Here is a 6,387-nt window from a genome sequence, read left to right as displayed (position 1 = left end):
AGACAGGGTGTCTCTGAATTACTAAGGACCTCACTAAATTGAAGAAGTTGGCCTCAAACTTGCTTCAGTCTCCTGAATCACTGGGATTACAGGCACAGAGCCACCATGCCAAGTGCCAACCACTTTCTTTAATCTTGCTGTTGAGAGCAGAGATACAAATGTGTTAGGCAGGCTGGGGAGATAGCTTAGTCGGTAGAGTGCTTGCCTTATAAGCACAAGGCCCTGGGTTCGATCCCCGGCACCCCCCCAAAAAAAATGTGTTAGGCAGACAGGGTTAAGGGTCCCTCTGGGCCCAAGAGTTTACAAATGAAGTAGATAGCTAGTGGCTGGTGACTCCCTTGGAGCCTGAAGGTATGCCCTGCAACCCTGAGCCAGTCCCTGAGCTGAAGTGGTACATGATTGACATCCTGATTAAACAAGGGTCGCATAAACACCAGGTGTCCTGGTGTGACTGGACTCACAGACCCACTTCTTTAAAATCTAGGGCTGGGGTTGTTGTATGTGTGAGGCACTGGGTTCGAATCTCAGCACTGCATGTAAATAAAGGTCCACTGACAACTATATATATATATATATATATATATATATATGTATATATACACATATATACATATATATATATATATATATATATTAAAAAATATCTCTAGCCTGTGGCCTTCAAGGCCACTTTACTCCCCACTAATCTCATCATATTAAACCCTTTGACAACATCCACCTAGCAGCAACTTGGCTCCCACTGCAGGAGCTTGGCTTTCTTTCTATTACTTTAATAAATCCTGTTACTTTGCTTTCACCCTTCATGTCTGTGGATTTCATTCTTTGAATTCACAAGACAAAGAACCAACAAACCTTGTGTCTCACAGTGAGGTCCTGAGATTCAAGTCAATAGTCTGAATATGAGGCCAAAGTTCTCTGCCAGCACTTCTACCATCTCCCAGTAAGTCCTGGCTTGCATATGAAAACAGAGAAGAAAGTGGTGGCAGGTGCAGGCTGGAGAAAGCGCAGGCCTCTCCTGTCACTCGTTCACCCGGCATCCATGATTCAGCAAGTGCAGTCAGCACCCACCGTGAGCCAGGTCTGTTGAATTTACCGCGGAAGCCAAGGGAGTGAACAAAGCAGTTCCTGCCCTGTTAGAACTCAATGTAAACTTGGGGAAAAAAGTGGCTTTAGCACATTTGAGACTGGAGTGAACACTTAAAAATACCCCTCTTCTCTACCAGAAAATAATTTGCAAAAATAATCCCGTAGCCAGATTTAGCGCCACCCACCTGTAATACCAACAACTCGGGAGTCTGAGGCAGAGGAACCCAAGTTCCAGGCCAGCCTCACCAACTTAGAGAGACCCTTTCTCAAAATAAAACCTAAAGAGGGCTGGGGACGTAGCTCGGTGGTTAAGCACCTGTGGGTTCAATCCCTGGCACTACAAAAAGCAAAAGAAGAAGAATCATGTAAGAATCAAATTTCATTTGCATTTTAGTCTTAAAACAATTAGCAATGATAAATGAATACATTTCAATTTTATTTTATTTTGTACCAGGGATTGAACCCAGAGGGGCTTAACCACAGAGTCATATCCCCAGACATTTTTATTTTTAAATTTTGAGACAGGGTCTCCCTAAGTTGCTTGGGGCCTTGCTAAATTGTTGAGGCTGGTTTTGAACTTGCAATCCTCCTACCTCAGCCTATAGAATTTCTGGGATTCCAGGAGTTTGCCACTGTGCCTGACTCTAAATAGATATATATATATATTTTTTGGGTGGGGTTTAGTACTGGTGTTGGAGTGAGCACAAGTGAGTGCACAGAAGGCTTGATGTTAATAGTAGCTCAATTCTCAATAAACTATGGAACCAACCTACATGCCCTTCAATAGATAAATGGATAAAGAAAATGTGGTATATATACACTAATGGAATATTACTCATCCTTAAAGAAGAATGAAATTATGGCATTTGCCAGTAAATGGATGGAGTTGTAGAGAATATCATGCTAAGTGAAATAAGCCAATCCCCCAAAAGCAAAAGCCAAATGTTTTCCCTGATATGTAGATGCTAATTCACAATGGGGGGGGGTAACTATGGAAAAATAGAGTTACTTTAGATTAGTTAGAAGGGATTGAAGGGAGGGGAGGGGGTATGGGGATAGGAAAGAAATTAGAATGAATCAGACATTATTACCATGTATAGATATATAACTATATGACCAGGGGGATTCTATATCATGTATAACCAGAAGAATGATACTCCATTATATATGATGTATCTACGTGCGTTCTACTGTCATGTATAACTCATTAAAATAAACTTAAAAATAAAAAAAATTAAAAAAAAAAAAAAGGCTTGATGTTTCTGAAGGTGAACTAAGAACAACTCCTAAAAATGTTTTGGGGAAGCAGGGAGGAGGGAAAGGCACCCCCTCCCTTATCTCCAGTATTTAGATGGGGATCAAAGTAGAAGGACCTTGGTTGTAAAATCATGTTCTCATTGACCATCTGAAGAAACCCATATGTGCAGTTGGCATGCAGTCTGTCCTGTATATAATGTCCCCTGCTTCTAGGTGTGGGACGGACTTCCATTGTATCCTGGCCTGCTGCTGCTTAGGAGCATGTGTATGCTCAAACCCTCTCCATTGGTCCTGGGGATTGAACCCAAGCCCTTTTTTATTTTGAGACAGGGTCTCACTAAGTTGCTTAGAACCTTACTAAATTGCTAAGGCTAACCTCAAACTTGTGATCCTCCTGCCTCAGCCTCTCAAGTCGCTGGGTTTTCGGACCTGAGCTACCAGGCCCTGCCGTCAAGTTCTTACTTTGAGACTGGAAAACAACACACTAGAGTCTTTGCTGCCCTGGTGTTGAACAACTGGGGACTAAATCCAGGAGTGCTCTATTCTGAGCTACATCCACAGCCCTTTTTATTTTGAGACAGGATCTTGCTAAATTGCCTAGGCTGGCCTGGAACTTGCTAGCCTCCTGCCTCAGTCTCTCAGGTAGCTTGCATTACAGGTGTGCACCATCACACCCAACCCACAACCCTAAACATCTTAATTGGTTTTATTTTCATTTCTAGAATCGGGCCACATTTCATTCAATAAAGCAGAATAAGTGTGTTGAAGGACTGAGCAAAGGAGGTAGGTTTTAGAGACAGAGAAAGGTTGAAGGAAGCAGAATCAAAGGAGCAAAAAATGAACTGGTTATTTCAAAGTTACTTATTAGACAAGAACAGGGAGATAGACAATAGGAAAATAACCCTCTAGCTAACATGTGGTTATTTCTGGTTACTTCTTTTGTAAAAGGATTAACTTCATTATCATTTCAATTGAAACTGGCCTATTTGTAAAAATTGGCTGTAATCTTTCTAATAACGCTTTCTCCAAAGGTCAGATAAGCAGCTGAAGTTTCAGCTTGGTGACTCGCAACCTCAGAATGAGACTCCCAGTGGGTGTGGGTGCGTTACTGGGATTGAACCAGGGTCTTCTACCTCGAAGCTACACCCCCAGGCCTCCATCTTAACTTTTAGCCTGTTCTGCTGGGGTCCAGGGTGGAAACCCAGTTCAAAACAAGGACCTGTCATTTTTATTTAACAAAAAGATGTTACTCAAATTCAGTAAAATATTTTGTGTATGAGAGAAAGCTTGTACTTACCAAAATAAAAATATCATACCTCAAAGTCTACACCCTGCTTCACTTTCATCTTTTTATTTTGTATTTTTTAAGTGCTGAACACAAAACCCAGAGCCTCATGCATGCTAGACAAGTGCTCTGACCACTGAGCGACACCCCAGCCCGGTTTTAAATTTTTAAACACAAAGACTCCAAAGGAAGGTGTAGAATGGCAGAATAGTTCTCTCCATCTTTACCACCACTGTGCACTCCTTTTTATTTCTAATCTTATTTAAATGGAAAAAATACGTACGATCAGAGGTCTGAAGCTCAGACTCTTTGGAAGCAAGTCCAAATGTCAAAGTGTTAGAAACATATTTTCAAAAAGAACACAAATGGCTGAGTCTCTATGTGTTGGGTCAACTGTATACCTGCGAATTCTCTGTAAGGTCTTTTTCTTTCTTTATTTTTTGTAGTATGGATTGAACCTAGGGGTGCTTTACCATTGAGCTACATTCCCAGCTCTTTTTTTTTAGATATATTTTTTAGTTGTAGATGGACACAGTACCTTTATTTTATTTTTATGTGGTGCTGAGGATCAAACCCAGGGCCTCACACATATAGGCGAGTGCTCTACCACTGAGCCACAACCCCAGCCCCCCAGTTCTTTTTTATCTTTATTTTGAGACAGGGTCCAAGTTTCTGAGGCTGGCCTTGAATTTGTTATGCCTCAGCCTCCTGAATCACTGGCATTACAGGCCTGTGCCACCATGCCCAGCAATTATTACTATTATTATTATTATTTTCTTTTATTTGAGTTGCTTAGGACATCACTCAATTGCTGAGGCTGGCTTTTTTTTTTTTTTTTTCGGTGCTGGGGATCGAACCCAGGGCCTTGTGCTTACAAGGCAAGCACTCTACCAACTGAGCTATCTCCCCAGCCCCTGAGGCTGGCTTTATAAAAAAAATTTTTTTTATTTAAAGAAATTTTTTCATACATCTATACAGGGTAATAATGTCTGTCTCATTCTACCAGCTGTCCCATCCCCACTGCCCCATCCCTCCCCCACTGCCCTCTGCATAATCTGAAATTCCTTCATTCTTCCCTACTCACCCCCCACTATGGATCAGCATCCACTTATCAGAGAAAACATTCAGCCTCTGGTTTTTTGGGATTGGCTTATTTCACTTAGCATGATATTCTTCAGTTCCAGCCATTTACCTGCAAATGCCATAATTTCATTCTTCTTTAAGGCTGAGTAATAGTCCATTGTGTATATGTACCATATTTTCTTTATCCATTCATCTGTTGAAGGGCATCTAGGTTGGTTCCATAGATTAGCTATTTTGGTACTGGGGAATTAAACCAAGGCACTTTACCACTTAGCCACATTCTTATCCCATTTTATTTTTATTTTTATTTTTTAAATTTTGAATCAGGGTCTCACTAAGTTCCTTAGAGTCTCCCTTAGTTGCTGAGGCTGACCTCAGACTTGTGAGCCTCTTGCCTCAGCCTCCTGAGTTGCTGGGATCATAGGTGTACACCACCACACCCAGCACATTGTTTTCACTATGGGGATTTGTTCTGAGAAATGCATCATTAGTCACTGTGCAAACAGCACAGAGTACAAACCTAGATGGCAAGGGCCAATCACTTGGCTGTTCTAATGCAATCGAGGTATGCCGGTGGAAAGCCGGATGAGGCGGCACACACCTGTAATCCCAGCAACTCCAGAGATCAAGGCAGGAGGATTGCAAGTTCAAAGTCGGCCTCAGCAATTTAAGGAGGCACCAAACAACTTGATGGGAAGAGCTGTGAAGTGAGGGACTTCCCTGATCACCCTTGTTAAAATGGCGACCCTGCCCTCACTCCTTTTGTCCTTTGCAGCTCTCCATACGGCTCACCACACTATAACCAATTGTGTAACATGCTGTACTTACTTATTTTTGAGACAGGGACTTGCTATGTTGCCCAGGCTAACCTTGAATTCGAGGATCTCCTGTCTCAGTTTCCCAAGGAGCTTGGTTGACTGGCCTGTGCCACCTAGTCAAGTTTCGAATTTTTTTTAAATAACTTTATTTTATTCATTTATTTATATGCATTGCTGAGAATCCAACTCAGTGCCTCGCACATGCTAGGCAAGCGCTCTACCACTGAGCCACAACCCCTGTCCCCAGAGCAAGGTTTTTTACTTATTATATTTGCTGTCTCCACCAGAGTCCACGAAGACTGGGTTCGTCTGTTTTGCTCGTTGCTCCATCTCTTGTTCCCAGAGGCGCTCAATATTTGTTGACTGGAGCGAGTGAATAAATTGATGGATGGCTGGATGAGTGAGTGAAGGAACGACCCAACTAACAAATGACGGTTTTACGGTCTGCCTAGAATTCGCTAGGCCAGCTGGGCAAGGACAGGAGGGGGAGAGAAAGAAAATAGGTGGACAGAGGGCTCAAAGCATTAAGGCTTGACACACACGAGCGCACACACACAAACACACACGCACATACGCAAACACACACGCACGCACACAGACACAAATACACGCACGCACACAAACACGCGCACACACACATGCACACACAAACACACGCATGCACATACAAAAACACGCACGCACACAAACATACGCACACACACACGCGCACGCACACACACGCATCCCTAGCAGCGAAGGCTGCGCAGGGGCTCCTGCACGACCCGCCGCGGCCACTAGAGGGCGCACACTGCCCGGGTCCCCGAGTCCGTCCCGGGACCCCGCCCCCGGGATGCAGGTTCGGGGACCCGAGACGCC

At 43.3% G+C, this 6,387-nt stretch overlaps 1 non-coding gene across 1 annotated transcript; it reads left to right on the top strand.

Annotated features, from left to right (window-relative positions):
• The first annotated feature begins 174 nt into the window (after positions 1-174).
• Positions 175-249, top strand: Trnai-uau (transfer RNA isoleucine (anticodon UAU)). Its single transcript has one exon. It is a non-coding gene; the product is annotated as a tRNA-Ile (tRNA).
• The last annotated feature ends 6,138 nt before the right edge of the window (positions 250-6,387 follow it).

Source organism: Sciurus carolinensis, chromosome 16, assembly GCF_902686445.1.
Source record: "Sciurus carolinensis chromosome 16, mSciCar1.2, whole genome shotgun sequence".
In the NCBI taxonomy this organism is placed as follows: domain Eukaryota; kingdom Metazoa; phylum Chordata; class Mammalia; order Rodentia; family Sciuridae; genus Sciurus; species Sciurus carolinensis.
This window is presented reverse-complemented; position numbering and strand designations above follow the sequence as displayed.